We start from the raw sequence: 16,128 nt of genomic DNA, 5'->3' as shown, positions 1-16,128 counted from the left end.
GATGTCCAGAAGAGCCAGGGGAAAAAAACCAACCAAACAAACCAACACCAAAATAATGTGGGTTGTTTTCTGTTTGTTTGTTTGGGTTTGGTTGTTGGGTTGGTTTTTTTAATTTTTGATTTGGCCATACTTGAGGTTGTAGAGAAAAGACTTAAGAAACTGTCGTATTAAATGAATAAACATCACTGGAGCAAAACTATGGTAGATGTCAATTGCTTTTAAGGCCATAAATGTATACCACCCACAAACGGAGTGGTATTTTGGTTCATTTAAAACAGGCCTATGTAAGGACCAGAACAACTGTACAAATACTGAACTCTATACAGTGTCTCTCACCACCTGTTTCTGTGATTTCTTTAGCCTGTTGACTCATATTTTTCTTTTCTGGAAGCTAAGAAAAATGCCTGCCATGCTGAAAATGCTCCTAGTTTGATCTTAATCTTGGATGAAGTTCATCCAAAACAGTTCCCTGGTGATAATGTTTCTGACTTCTTTATTTTTTGCTTTTATGTGTCAGGTGGTGAAATGAGAGCCCTCCACAAACTGCATGCAGTTAGTGCTGCAAAGATACAACAAACATCACTCCCCCAGTACACGGCTTCTTGTGCAGGGAGTAGCAGACAGGCTGAAAGGCAGAGGTTGTCTTCATGCTCAGAAGTCTGTGAGCATGTTGGGTGCAAGCAAGAGCTGTGGCTTCAGAAGAGACCTATAGCCGTGTTGTCCCAGAGCACTCCGTTGTCGTAGCTCATCCTCTGTCAGGATAAGGAAGCACCACATCCAGCTCACGGATGCCGTTAGGATTGGTGTCAGTCTACAGAAGTATCGGTGGACCACACGTCTCATAGGGTGTAAGGACAAACCACCATGTGCACATGCTGCTCAGATGCTTCTGGAAAGCCCAGAGGCTTCAGTTTGCCCTCCTAAGTGCTTCCAAGCCCCTGTGTACTTCAGGAACCCACATCCCAAGTGAATTTTCATAGAGTTCAGGTGTCTTAACATGTTTGGCATGTTAAGGCTCCTTAAAATATGCTTATTTGCTTTAAATAGGATTGAGATTGTCTTGGAAATGCTACTATTCTGTTTGGAGAAAAAAAATCCTACAAATGAGTAAGGCCAGGTGTACAGAAGACATGCTATCTCCTGGGGCATGACTGGAAAGCACAGATGTGATCTGGGGTGCTGGGGCACACAAAGCCCTTGCTCAGGTCATTAATAAGCAGCTGGTTTACTTCTTGTGCTTTCAACTTCTATTCTTTTTAATGGTGTTAATGCAAGAGCAGGAGTCTACAACCTCCCCCAGATTTTGAAAAAAACAGCACAAACACTTAAGTAGCTGGTGATGGTTTTGCTGCAGTGACAGATTTTGTGGCAATGACTTTTTCTTTTTAAATGCTTTAACTTCCTGAAATGGTTAAAAAACCCCACCTGACTCCAAACCACTCTTGATTTTTAAATACTTTTCCTTTCTGTAAGTGAAATTACAATTTCAAATTCTCACATTTTGAGTAGAGCAAAACCTTTGGACCCCAGTAGCTTTTGCTAAAGACTTTCAGAGCTGCTAACATCTAGAAAATCAGTTATTTGCATGGGCCTAATTAGAACCTATCAAAGAATGAGAGAAATTACTCTCAACAATGCAGTTCAATTGTAGCGCTAAGATCTTGCAATTAAACCGTGCTGTTGGATTATGCATATTAGCACAGGAATTACTCTTCAGATGATAAATGGTGAACCAAATAATTATCTAAAGCTTCTGGGAAGGATAATCAGTAAGCTAAGGCTGGGAAAATACAATGCTTTTCTTTTGCAAAATACAAATAGAAGTACAGCTTGCTGAAAACACAACAAATTGTTCCCTACAACTGAATCACCAGGTTGAGCCACATTTCTTCTATTTGACATACGGGTGGTACCTTTTGCTATTCTTTCCCTTTAAAACTAGGCAAAAATTAGAATAATCAAAACCTTGAGGAACGCCTACCAGATTTCCAGAAACTGGTTGTAAAAAGCTATATAGGTGCTAATTTACATCCTTCTTGCTCCAGCAAAGAGGGTGCTTGGAAGATCAGAGGCTGGCTGCATGGTGGGGAGCACGGCTGCACGGGGATGTTGCTCTCCATTTGATGCCAGCATGCACTAAGCCCAGCCTTGCTGCGGTGCCTGGGCTTGCAGGAGCCAGCTGCCCCCAGAGGGGCTGCACCACTGCAATCCTCAGGCGTAGCTGCAGTCACTGTGTGCCACTGCAATCTTCATGCATGTCTGCAGTCCTCATGGATGGCTGTCATCACCTTGCACAGCTGCAATCCTCGTGCACAGCTGCAATCGTCGTGCACCTCTGCAATCACCGTGCATGATGGCAATCCTTGTGGATGGCTGTCATCACCTTGCACAGCTGCAATACTTGTGCACAGCTGCAATCCTGATGCACAGCTGTGCTGGGGTGGCCCTGGGTGCAAGGGGATTGATTACAGAGGTTTGGCCAGGGCAAGCAAGCAGCCCCACGCTTATCTTGCAAAGCAGCTGGCTGCCACCCTGCCTCCCCCCTGGGCAGTGGGGCAGCCCGGGGACCGCTGCACTGGGGCTTGAGCAGTTTCTGGCCAGCAGCAGTGTGACACCTTGCTGGCCTCCACACACCGTGGTGGTCTATTGAGCCCTCCACGTTGCTCACTCACCAAGGAGGTTTCAGCCCCGCCCCGTGCCAGTGACCAACAAGGGCATTGCCCACAGGAGCGGTCCCGCTTTCTCCTGCTGGTGCATCCCTGTCTGGAGCTGCCCCACAGCTGCCCCAGAAGATGCCAGTCCCACCGGCGCCGCTCCTCCTGAGCACAACCCACAGCGGAAACAATGCAAGCGGGTTTGTGGCAAATGGAGCGACAGTGAGGCTTGCCACAGGGCCGCTGCACAACCCCAACGATATGAGCAATTGCCCTCATGCTATAAAATGCAATTTGTGGAAATGAAACCACTCTGGCCACAGGTACCTGACTGCAGCGTCCAAGCAGCGCTGAAAGTGCTGCCACTGCAAGAAAACAGGCAGCCACCATTAGCAGGGAAATTCATCTTTTACAAGAGCCACAATGGGCCATTAGCGTTCAGCCAGGTTTTAGGGGTGGGAAACAGCTTTCCTGTTGGGAAAACCTTCAGAAGGAAATAACTGGCTTTAAACATCCAGGGGCAGCGGGGAGTTCAGAGCAGAGTTAGCTCTGAACACCACAGCTTGAGCTCCTCAGTACAATGCAGCCGGGTCCCGTGCGTGAGCAAGCCAGCGGCGGAGCTGCGGGGAGCTGCCCTTATTTATTTGTTCCTACCGCACAGGCTGAGACAAAAGCCCTGTTTTATGTTCCTCTGCAGGAAGGTGATAAAGTGCCTGGGAGCTGCTGAAAACCATTCACCAATAAATTCAAATGGAAAGGCCATTTCTCATGCCTTGGAAGCTTGTGAGAACTGAGGGATGCTGGAAGGCAGAGGAGACTGAAACAGCACATCGCCTGGCAGTGTGGTAGGAGGCACCGGAGCAATTTTTCTGGTTTGTTTCGTTGCTTGCTTTTTTTTTTTTTTCCCCTCAATGATTTTTACTCTGCCTGCGGCTAGGCAATCGATGTCTCTTTGCCACCAATAAATATTCGGGGCTTTTGAATGATGATGTATTCCAGGGTGAAACAAATTAAGTGCGTGATTGCTGCCCTCTTGTACTCAACCTAATTCTGTGGGTCTAAAAGGAAACTCGGAGAGACTCCTGAACTGGGCTCTCTGGTGGCAGCAGATCTGAACAGGGAGAAAACCGTCAGGTCTGCCTTCAGCCGTCAACCCTGTTGCTGATCCCTCTTCTTTCATAGAGATGAGCAGAAATTCGGGCAAGCTGCGTGAGCAGCTCCACAGGCTGAATCCACTGGGGAGATGCTCACAGTTGAGCATCGGCCTGCCTGGAGCACCACAGTGCCCGTGTTGCTTTTGGCAGGAGTCTGCAGAGCTGGACACGAATCCAGCAGGCTGGCGTGCCACGCATAGCCCTGGCTGAGCCCCGCCGGCCCAAGCGCTTGCCCCTGGAGTGCCACACCGGCAGGGACTTCAGCTGTCACCTGTTGGTGCAGCAGCTGATCAGGGAGCAATACCCATCCCAGGGGGCTGGGGGGAACCTGTCTGGAGCCCCAAAATGTCTGTGGTAGCAACCGATCCTGTTCCCATGTGCTGAGGTAGAGCAGACTGGCTTAGTTACTCACTGGGGAAACAATCTCATTTTCTTCTTAAGTGGAGATGGATGATTTGGTGCAAATAAATTGTGATCGGATACATTATTCTCTTTAGTTTCCTATGGTGTTTTGCTGTAGTGGTAGAGGGATCATGTAGTGACTCCCACTGTGTTTCTCCTGCAGCATCAGTGCTGCTTGAACCCTGCAGAGATATTTTACAGGACAATTCAGGAAATATTTGACTCCATTTCCCAACTTCTGCTACAGCAAGAGCTGTTGATTTGCAGAATTAAGTTGGTCATGGAAGATGTAGGGTAAAGACACTGTGCATCTTTGCCAGGAGCAGATACTGCACAGTAAAACAGAGCTAGCCCAGAGCAGGACGCCTCACGCCGGTGACTGGTAACCCCCTCAGTCATCCCCCAGAGCCATCACTGCTGGGGCCTGGGTGGGGAGACAGGGATCCCTGTGGAAAGTCTTCTCTTTCTCCTCCTTCCTCTTCAGGGGAAGGATGCTGCCATTTTAATAGTGGCAACAGTGCACTCCCTGTGCATTAATCTTCATTAGCTTGTACGTGCATATGGGCAATGCATGATGGACCTTGACATTTACCATCACGAAAATGAAGTTCTCCCAGTTTCAGGTCACCCTCTCCTGGTTTTGTACCAAAGCTTTTCATATCAACAGCCATTTCATTTCAATAAGCTAATAATAACCCTTGCAAAGCCTGTCTATCAGCAAAGGCTCTCCACAGCTGCAACTGCCACCAGAACAGGAGCTAATGCTGTGGAGGGGCGAGTGCCAAGGAAGTCTGAGCCCATGGTAGGTCTTGGGCAGCGTTCGCTGAGCCAGCCCCACCGCAGGGCTGCAGCTCTGTCCCAGCCTGCCCCCACTGCACTTGGAGTGGAGTTACCACCCGGGAAAGGAGGCAGCAGCATAAGACCAGGTTTCACAGGTAATTACCAAAGTCTTCACTCATCCTTCCTCTCCAAGGAGAAGCCTCTGGACACCAGAGGCAGCCAGATAAATGCTTCATGTCTTCCACCGCAACAGGAGCCAGCTCTGAAAAAATCTGCGTTGGCATCTGGCAGGGATATTTGGAACACCAGGGCTTCACCTGCTGCTTCTTCTAGAAATCAGCAGGAATTTTGTCGCCTGCTTCTCTGGCCCAACTCTGCTCCTGCGGCCGGTAACTCCTGCTAAAGGAAAGCGGGGTTTGCTGCAGGCGGTTCTTTGCAGGGGGTGCTGGGGAGGGGGCAGACTGCCTGCTGGGAGACCCTTTGGCCTGAGTGCCCCTGGAGCCCTGAGAAATGATCTTCATTTTTCTTCCCCCTGGGTTTTGCCTGCGGGTTTTGCTGCTGGCCAGTGTGCAGTGCGTGCAGCTTGGGGCCCTGGTGCTGGGGATGTACCGGGGAAATAAACTATCTGTGAGTGTAAATGTGCCTCTAGCCTTGTGTATTGGTTTTGCGTGGGCAAGGTTTGGGGGGTGGGGTGTTTGGGGTTACAGAGGTGGCTTCTGTGAGAAGCGGAGCTGCTGCTGGCCAAGGCTGAGCCAGTCAGTGATGGTGGGAGCACCTCTGGGATAATGTATTTAAGAAGGGGAAAAATAATCTGCATGACAAATTGCAGCCAGAGAGAGGAGTGAGACTATGTGAGAGCAACCGCTCTGCAGCCCCCCAGGTCGGTGCAGGACGGGGGGCAGGAGGGGCTCCAGGCACCGGCGCAGAGATGCCCCGGCAGCCCGCGGTGGAGCCCACGGTGGGGCAGGCTGTGCCCTCAGCCCATGGAGGTCAGCGGGAGCAGATCCCCACCTGCAGCCGGGGAGGACCCCACGCCAGGGCAGGGGGTGCCCAAAGGAGGCTGTGACCCCGTGGGAAGCCCACGCTGGAGCAGGCTCCTGGCAGGACCCGTGGCCCCATGGAGAGAGGAGCCCAGGCTGGAGCAGGGTTGCTGGCAGGGCTTGTGACCCTGCAGGGACCCACGCTGGAGCGGTCTGCTCCTGAAGGACGGCACCCCGTGCGAGGGACCCACGTGGGGCAGAGGAAGAGTGTGAGGAGGCAGGAGCAGCAGAGACAGTGTGCGATGGACTGACCACAACCCCCATTCCCCGTCCCCCTGTGCTGCTGGGTGGGGAGGAGATACAGAATTCAGGAGGGAAGCTGAGCTGCGAAGAAGATGTTTTTAAGTTTTAGGGTTTAGATCTCATTGTCCTACTCTGATTTGAATGGTAATGAATTAAACTAATTTCCCCAAGTTAAGTCTGTTTTGCCTGTGACAGTAATTGCAGAGTGATCTCCCTGTCTTTGTCTCAACCCATGAGCCTGTTTTCTCTCACCATCCAGCTGAGGAGGGGGTGACAGACCAGCTTTGGTGGGCACCTGGCATTCAGCCAAGGTCAAACCATCACACCTTGTAGGGAAAAGTAGAGTTTCTGAGAAGGAGGAGATGCCAAGAGAGAGGCTGGGCAGTGCATGCCTTGTTTCTCACCCTCATTCCATCAGCACCCACTGCTGAGTCCTTGTGGAGGCAGGCTGCAGACCTGTCACACACAGTGTGACAGTCCCTAGGTGACAAAAATACAGAGATTTGTGAATTGATGAATGGGACACTTCTGACCCTGTACAAATAGAACAAACACTCTGCTTAGAGGCTAAGCCCTGAGAACTTCTAATGACCGGGGCACTTGTGGCTTGCTCCCTGCAGCTCCTCTATCAGGGTACTCTGATATTTAACCACACGCTGTGAATTTGAAATGCATACCCTGCAAGCCAGTGTGCAGTTCAAGAAACGGTGGTTTGGTCAATTTTTCAATCCTCCAGCACAGTTGGGAGCATAACTCTCATGGGCTCCATTGAAACTTCCAGGCAGGTGAGGTGGCTGAGCCAGTGCAGGTGTTGCAAGGTGCTGCTGTGTGCCACTGCTGCAGCAAACCCTGTGAGCAGCTGGTGACTCAGGTTTCTGCCTATTCCCCAATGAAAGGCCAAAGTATCTGGTGTCTTTGTATTAATCACCACAAGGTCAGCTCTCCACCATTAGCATCATCCCAGGGTTTTGTGTATTTTGGTGCATTTAGATAACCAAACAAATTTTTGAGTGCTGTGCTGAGGAAGAAATACTGGTAGAAGACTCCTAGGAGGCAGCACTATGGGCCGAGTAAAAACCGTGGGGCTGTTCCGTGTTACACTTGTTGCAAAGGGAAAAGCCCAGGACCACTGTGCCATTGTCACACGCTGCACCGTATTTCAAAGTGAGCCTGGCATGTGAGAAATAGCAGCTGGCATGGCTGAGCAAACAGATCTGCAGCCCAGCAGAGTGTGTTTCCACCATGCCCTGTGGAGTTTCTGTGAGCCCCGCAGCCCCCAGGATGCGTTAATAAGCAAGCTGCAGCACCCCTGCTAATTTAGCCTGCTAACGCCCAGCATACCCCTGAGGGGCTGTGAGGAATGAGCTGCATCTGCTGCAGCCAAGGGGAGCTGTATCCTTGTGCTTGCTGCGCTGCTGGTTTTGTGGTACCTTTCATGTTGAGTCTGAGATGGAGAGAAACACCTGAGCCCTGGAGATTTTACACCATGGCCCCGCCGTATGTGTTACACCATGAGCCCAGCCCTCACAGCTCCCTTTTTGGCCCAGATGCTTTAGGTCAGGTATGTAGCTCTGCCCACAGCCTGTGTACCTACCTGAAGGTCTAACTTGCTGTGCTGCCCACCGCTTTTATTTTTACAAGTTTTCTAGTGTCCTAGTGGCCAGATCTAATGGATTGCCTGCCTGGAGTAGCTGGATGAAAAGTTGAAGTGCTTACTTGAGCGTATCGATTCCTACTTGTGTCTTAATATTTTGATCACTGCGTTCAGCCTGCAAACTGTTTTGGGGGCTCTCTTCGGTATTCCTTGTTCCTGAGATGAAAACCCCTTTGTACATTTCCTGCTTTCCTAAATATAAAGGAAAATAGGATTTTATGTTTGAGTAAGTAGAATGTAAAGCACTATCCAGCAGGTCAGTTTGATGTGGGGCTGCTTTCTGTTGATGGGCAAGAATACACTTTTGTTTGGTTTTCTTAATTTTACTTCCTTACTGTGAGAAACGAGCACTGCCAAGAAGAGATGAAGGCATGGTTTAGTTCCGAAGGGGAAGTGCGAAAGGCTGGCAGTCCAGGAAAAATACACTGCAAATGCAGAGCTGCTTTTCGGGCTGATTCTGCTGAGCTGTGTGATAGCCAGGGTGCTCAAAAGCAGGCTCATGGTTTCCTTAAAAGGCACCCACACAGATTTTGTTTCCCTGCAATGCACGCACATGACCCTACGGTATTTCTGGCAAGTCCCCGTCACGTGCCTGCCAGCAGCTGCCTGTGTGAAACATGACGGTTCGATGTGCCACCAGCCTGGGGAGCCTGAAGTTTTCCTAAGGCACAAGACCACAGGTACTGAGGAAGCAGTCAGGAAGCATCATCCCAGAAAACCCTCTTAAACAGAGCAAGACGCAGAGCTGGCATTTCTCTCCTCTCCCAAGATCACCAGATGCGTTTGTTGGTGTTGATGGACTAGCCAGTATCACCTGGCACTGATGCAGAGCTGGAAAGAGAAGGGGACCCGGCACGGCTGTTGAGCTAATGGCAGCACACCAGGTATCTCTTCTTCTCCCCCTGCTGCCAGAGAGGCAGGTAATTACCGTATCCATTTTAGAAATTAAGAAACCAACACATGCATAGGCAGAAGGGTAGAGTTTTAAGAATATGTGGGTGTCTGAGATGCAAATGCTTTGGGAAACACCATGTTATGCCTGATTTGCATCTGTAAGCATCTAAATACTTGTACCAGTCTGACCCAGAGGGTTGTATGTGAGGGCACAGGGAGCACAAGCAGTGGCACAGGGTGAGCTCCTGCCCTCCCTTGCTGGGGATACTTTGCTCCTTGCAGTGCCTGGGCCAGTCACTCCCCTGCCTTTGGACCTGCTCCAGGGACAAGTGATCCTGGGTTCCCCTAAATGGTAGCAATTGGGATGGGAGGGGATGGGATGGTGTTTCCCTCTTCACACTGCAATAGCAGCCCGCATTGGCAGCCTTGCTGATCCTCCCAGCTCCTTCTCCGTCTAGCTTTTCTGTTTCAAATAGATTCAAAACTCAACAGATTTATTTTGCTTCAGGAGTAGGAAACCTGTTGGTTTTGCCTGCCTGAATATTACCCTGGCCTAGGCTGGATGCTGCACGTCACCTGCTGGGCACCATTGATGCTCCTGGCCAGGAGGCAGAGCAGATGCTCCATGCTCGGCTCTCCCAGTCCCTGCAGGACTTTGGACACTCCCATTTATGATGATGACGGTAGTGTTGAAAGCTATCACCCAAGTTGAACTGCAAAAGAGTGAGGGAGATTACCTCACTGGAAAAATAGATATAATTATCTGCAATAGGCTCAGTAACTGTGTACGCAATCGTTTCCTCCTAAAGACTTTGGTACACTTGAGAAGAGAAACTTCCTGGTTTCTGTGCAAAGACGAGTGTCATCATGATTTATCCTTAATGAACCATCCTGTTCCTAACCTTCATTTTCCATTTTTCAGTACATGTGCAGCATCATTTTCTCTAGAAAAACAGCCAGGGTCCAGCTGAGAATCTTTGGAGAGCTTTGAGGGACAAGTTTGTTAAAAGTGAAACTTTTTCAGCTGCAGCCAAAGGCTTTTTTCTTTCTTCCTGAGTCCAACCAGTGGGTTTCTTAACTTTGTCATGGCTCTGCAGTTCACCTGCAGGCATCTGCTTGACTGTTCTCTTGAAGCGTGGTCCTGCCGTTTTCCCAGAGGGCACCCAGAAGGGCAGCCCTCCCTTAGCAGTACCCTTTCTATGTGCTTTCCCACATTTTTTTCCCATATGAGCAAAGAAAGAAAAGTCTTTGCTCCCAGTGCTGGGACTTAGATTTATCTTCATGTGGCAGGAAATGTAAGGTTGCAAAATGTTGGGTTTTTTTCCAGAGTCTGCCATAATGGTGATAAAAATACTCTAATTGGCTTCCCTGTATTGATTGACCTTAGTATGATTTTTGAGTAAGTATCCTTTCACCCATGGCCACTTGCACAGGTCCACTTTTCAAGTTCCAAAATGCAAGCTCTTTTTCCACAAATAATACTAAGATGTTTAAAAAAACAAAACCAAAAAAAGCAAAACCAGAAAGAAAACCTGAGCTAAAAAATCAATTCCATTTTACTCTTCAGAAAAAAAGTGTGAAAACAAATACGTGAGCAATGTGATGGAAAGCCACAGTCTTTGTGTGGGATAGGCTTCTGCAGCTGAAATGACAAATTCTGTATCAGTCTGAAATACTGCCAGTCATCTCTTAACCAAAAATATTTGCTTATTTCCACAGCTGACTCCAGATTTTTTACACCACCACCCCTGCTGCAACTGGCAGGGGACTAACAACAGTAGGAGCCCAGGGAGAGGCAGGTTTGGGGAAGAGCCATAACTGTCACGGTAGCAGGGCCATGGTGTATGTGAAATACCATGCAGGTAAAAACAGAGCAACCACCACCACTGTAAACACCCGACTGCGCAAGACTGGTGATGTGGGAGCCTCACAGCAGCACAGGGGGCAAAATGAAAGGGCTCCCTGGTGAAACTGGAGATTGTCAAAGAGGCCGATGTTCAGCTGGATGGTGGGATCAATGCAGGAGCTCTTGAGAAATGTGTGCTGCGACCTCTGACATTCCATCCCTTATCAGGATTGGGTCAGTGTCTTTAGCAGCACTGTTGTGTGGTGGCACCGGGCAGTTTTGGTAATAGTATGTTTTACTCCAGTGACCTCATTTTTGTCAAATGTCTTGTCTTGGACCTTTTGCTGTTGCTAATGTGTGTGCTGAGAACAATGCTGCAATGCTAAGAAGATGCCAATTAGAAAATCAGTGAGGTCGTTTCACACCACTTTCCCAAGCTCTTTGCCTAGGCTTCTCCAACCTTTAAAAACTACGATATGCTTAATTACTCCTTGGGGCACTGGCCCTTTCGAAGGCTACCTGTCCTGCAGGAGCCAGTGCCTGTGCTGCAGGGGTTCAGAGTCACTTTGGGAAGGTCCAGAAGAACTGGCATTTACCTTTCCAGTGACTGGTATGCAGAAGTGGCTGGGCAGGGTGAACCATGCCCCGGGGACACCCAGGGAGCCTTGGCTCAGAGTGGCCCTCACATCTCTCTGGTCGGTGCCGCAGGCTAGAGGCCACAATGAGGATGGAGGTGACATAATGGCCTTTTGGGAAAGGATGCCCTGGCCAGGGAGAAGGGGTGTTCCAGGTGCACATCTCTTCCTGGAAGTTTTTGGTACTGGCCCCTTGCTGTCTTAATGCCTTAATTTGTGTCATTGGTAGAGCTCCTGCACTGAGAGTAGAGGGTGCATTGCTGCTGCTCTTTCTCTTACCACCTTCCTCAGCAGCACCTCCTTCCCTGTAACTGTTCTTGTCTTTAGGAAGCTTTTATTCCCCCTTATATTTAGCTATATTTCCCTCTTGCCTTTCACATCCATCCTTGCTTCTTGGTTTATTCTCTTTTGCTTTGTCTTGTTTGGAGAGACATGGACAGAGGGGCAGCGCTAGAATCCTCCCTCTTCCTTGCCTAGGACATGTCTCATATCATACTTTTCCTTCAGTTCCTGAATGAATTAACTGTCAGACAATAGCACAACTGGGTGAAAATCCCCACCCCAGGAGCAGCTATCAGTATCAAACTGTCATAGATTTACTTGCTTTCAGGGTTTTCATTAAGGAATTGATGATAGGGCAGTGGGTGCTCAGGCTTGGGAGAAGCTGTGACCCCCTTCTCGGGAGGAAAGGTAAGCACAGGCTGCAACACCCAAGCTGCAATCAGTGGCAGAACAACACTCCAGGAAGCATCGTGCCTCTTCAGCGGGTGTTGGCTTTTTAAGGCACCTCAAACACTCTGCCAGAGTAATTAGTAGTGATCTGAATCAGACATCGCTATGTACACGTCTGTCTGCAATGGTGACATGTTTCGTCATACACCTGCAGTCAACAGCATTTTTGAGGTGGATACACTCCCTAGCCCACAGTCATCACGTGCCTTGTGCTCACTGTCACCCTGCACAGGAGTGTTTGTCCTGACCATCGCTCCTTCGGGTTCCGGCTCAGGGTGAAGCTTGGGTGCTCGCTGTGAGCACCGGTGTCCATGGCCGAGCACTCCCAAAGCTGAGATCGCCCTTCATCTGTCTGCCTGGTATCTGCAAGAAACCCTTGCTGTCTGCAGAGAGACAATCACTTTGCACAGGTCCTTGCCTTGTCTCCATGTCGCTCCGGACGTCCCCGTCTTATGGATGCAGTGACTGCAAGGTGAAGGACAAAGCTGAAGGGACATGCGTTTAGTTTAGCTGGGACAAGTCAGTCATTGCCTCTACCAAAGGAAAGAGCAGGTTTTGATCCCACTGTGGTTTTATTTGTTCTGAAGGGAAGGGTAGTTTATTGGGTACAACACAGAGGTTTCACTCTCAGCTCCAGAGGCTAGGTAAACACTTTGCAGCCAAACCCTTACATCTCTCATAAGAAAGCTGGAAAATAGGGGATGCAGCATTGCTCTTTCACCAAAAAACATTAACATGCAGTGTGGACTCTGCCTTTTCTCTGACTACCCTGTGAAATGCAGCCCATCATGCTGCGGCATAGGTGTAGCAACAGCTGGTCAGGTTCAGACACCACCTCTTGCTCTGAGCGGCCAGGCTGAGGTCATGTCTCTGTTCATTTTATTTTATTAATTTGTTTTATAATGATTTGCTTTCACAAAAAGCTTGTAATATGCGATGGAAGGAGGGGAAAAATTAACCACTGGAGTTTCACAGCTCCTTCCTTGCTGTCTGCAGGAGTCTTTTGGAAGCCTGGAAGGGGCCACAGGGGATGCGGGTGCTCCTCATCCCTTTGTGGCGCCAGCCAGGGACAAAGCACCCATGGGTGGATTGGTGGCCTGGGGCTACCTAGCTGCAGAGCCAGCAGGCAGCAGAGCCTGGGGAGACTACAGCCTTCGGCTCTCCCTTTAACTGGGGCGCGAAAGGGAGACACCTTGGTGGGGAAGCACAAAATGGCTTCCCCATGGGGGAATGAGGTGGGGGGGGAAGGAAAGTGTGCAGGGTGAAAAGGCTTATGCATCTCTGGGGGACAGAAAGGTGGGAAAGGCAGAGCAGGAAGACATGGGGAGGAGGTGCTGGCACGAGGTGGAGGGGAAGGGTGGAAGCCCTCCCTTCCCAGAAGGGAGCTATGGAGACACAAGCACTGTGGAGCCAGCAGCCGGGGCAGGACATGGGGTGTGGGTGAGAGAGAGGGAGACATGGACCGGCGGTACCTGTTCTGTGCTACTTCACCTGTGACTGCTCGTGCAACTTTTTTGGCCTGCCTTTGTGCTTCATCTTTTTAATCAGCCCCCAAGATCTCAACGTAACTTGCTTGTCTCACCCCGGCTAGGGCCAGCCCTCACGTCTCTGTGCCCTTGGTGCCAGTCATGCTCCATCTCCTTCCCCAGAAGCTCACTTCTCTCTGCCAGCCCGTGATGGCTGTCCACAGCAGAAGCACCCACTGACTCCATTCAGGCTGCCTTTCCCCACCGCAGCCCCCTCGGATGAAATGTGGGCACCTGCAGACTGTAGTGTGATCTAGACGGTCACACTTCCAGGATGACTGTGGCTTTCAAGCTGCTTCTAGGAGGTGAACAAACATGTGAAATGTGTCCTGCTGAGCTTCCTGACATTTGGATGAGTGAACAATTTGCTAGAAAGTGGAATACAACGATCCTGCCCTTGGTGCTGCCCTGGGTTGGTAAGGCTCTTCTAGACTTGAAGCTTTGAGACATGGCATCAAGGTGCAGAATTACACAAATGTTTGTGGTAAATGTATCCAAAGCAAACTGGGGTATCAGTAAGAAGGACTAGATGCCTTTGTCTTCCAGAAGGGAGCTGGCATTTGATGGAGGCCCAGGCAATCTCCCTTGAAACAGTACTAGTTTACAGGGGAACTCTGCGATTTGCATTATTTTGGTGCCCCGTTCCCTATTGTTTTCAGTAGGGACTGTGCTTGCCTACGGTGCTGGTAGGTCAGATTTATTCACACACCTCCTTCTCATGTTTCAGCTGCTTTGGCAACCCCCAAACTCCTGGTTATGGCGGGACAACACTGCAGGTGGGACACCACTGTGGATGGGACATGCAGACAGCATCCCAAGGAATTTCCCAGGTGTAATGTCTCTCAGGACAGAGGATGGGGATGTTTGGGCACTGGGAAAAGGCAGTTGGCAGGAAGATGGTGACGGCCCTTGTGTGAACCGGGAAGCCTTCTGGCTCTGTCCAGTCCCCAGGAGCCATGTCAATGATGGACAGGCTGGGGTTCCTGGCTACCAGTTGGCCAAGGCCTCACCTTTTCACATCATGGAGCATCACTTGCGGGCAAGACTGCAGTGGGTGGCCATCTGATGGTGTCCTGCAGCCCCGTGGGCACTTGGCCCTGGACGGAGATGGGTGCCAACAGACAGCTGAGACACGCACTTACCAGGCAGGAGGCAGTGACCAGGCACAACGTCCTGAGCTGTAGTTGTCTTCAACAAAATCACAGGAAATCGCTTTTCTCTACCAAACATGGCCTCGTGAGCCCAGGGAGATGTAACGCTGCTAGGCATGCTGCCCAGCTCCCAGCCTGCCTTGCCTCCAGGATGGCTGCCAGGGGGCTGATAAACCCACCTGGTCTCTTGAGGTGGCTCAGAATAAAGCCAAAGAAAAGATGGGTTTGTCTGCCCCGTTGGTCTCCAGGCCCAACACTTGTACACGGCATGTTACGTGCTAGGTACTCCCATATGACTCACGACCACAAAAATAATAAGAAACCTAATGGGGAAGCTGGCCTACAAGGTGTTACTGGCTTGCTGTTATTGTGCAGGACGGGTGGCTGCTGCTGAAGGGCTTCTACGCTATAATTACAGCCCAGCCTCAGCAGGTCTGCCAGTCCACACGGCGCTGCCGAGTGGCGTATTTGCCTATTGCTTCTATGAACATGGCTCCAGAGGAAAATTACATGCACAGGAGCAGGACAGGATAGAAACCCGATTGGGAGGATAAGGAGAACCTGCTCCGTGCCATCACGGGATTACATGTGAGAGCCCTGTATTGTCTGAAGAGAGAAGAGTCAAGATACTATCGGCTGCTCCTATTATTACACCCCAGAATTCCTCAAGGGTCGAAGACAAAGAGCTGGTTAATTATTTATGACATATGCATAAAAGGGGAAGGCAGAAACACGCAAAGAGCTATTTCATCAATTTTCAGCCTACCAAGGCTGCTTGGTTCATATTAACCAGCTCTTCTTCTTTTAAGTCTAATTTTGAAATTTGCCAACAAACTCTTCCCCTCCAGCATCGGTCAGGCCAGTAGTAAACTCAGATTTCTGCTCTGCTTGCTTAATTGGTACCTCCAAACGCAGGGGTTGTTTTGCCTGCTTGCTTCAGCTTATCTCAGGCCTTAATTGTGAGGTCTCTGGGGGAGAGCTTGTTATGTATAACGGGCTCACGTTTTTCAAATGGCACAGCTTTTTCCTTTGGAAGAAGCTGATTCATCGATGCGGAAACATTTTGCACAATGGTCTTGACTTTGTTTAAATTTCCAGTTAAAGGAATGATGAAAGTGCCTAATTTTGGTATGGCCAAAAGTGTTTCCTCTTGTCTCATGTTGCAGTGTGGTGCACTGGAGCTACCTGGTGAGCTGGGGGCCGTGCTTTCCTGGAGGACTTGGGGGATTGTGCCTGAGTGTGGGCAGCAGCACAGTCCCATGTTGGACCTGATGCTGCGTGAAACCCCTCTACCTTCAGTGAGGCTGGAGCTGATGGGAACAGTGCTGAGCTTCAGGCCAGGCTCCTGCACTTCTCAGAGGTCCACTTCAACCATGGTCTTCTCCTGGGGGCCTGTCACATGGCCCTCAGGTGCCCT

General features: G+C 50.0%; 1 long non-coding RNA gene across 1 annotated transcript; it reads left to right on the top strand.

The window, feature by feature from the left end:
* Positions 1–8,544: 8,544 nt before the first annotated feature.
* Positions 8,545–11,089, top strand: LOC129785356 (uncharacterized). Its single transcript, XR_008749304.1, has 2 exons — positions 8,545–8,811; positions 10,541–11,089. It is a non-coding gene; the product is annotated as an uncharacterized LOC129785356 (long non-coding RNA).
* The last annotated feature ends 5,039 nt before the right edge of the window (positions 11,090–16,128 follow it).

This window comes from Falco peregrinus, chromosome 11 (genome assembly GCF_023634155.1).
Source record: "Falco peregrinus isolate bFalPer1 chromosome 11, bFalPer1.pri, whole genome shotgun sequence".
NCBI lineage: Eukaryota > Metazoa > Chordata > Aves > Falconiformes > Falconidae > Falco > Falco peregrinus.
Note: the sequence above shows the minus strand (reverse complement) of the source record. Positions and strands in the feature narration are given on the sequence as shown.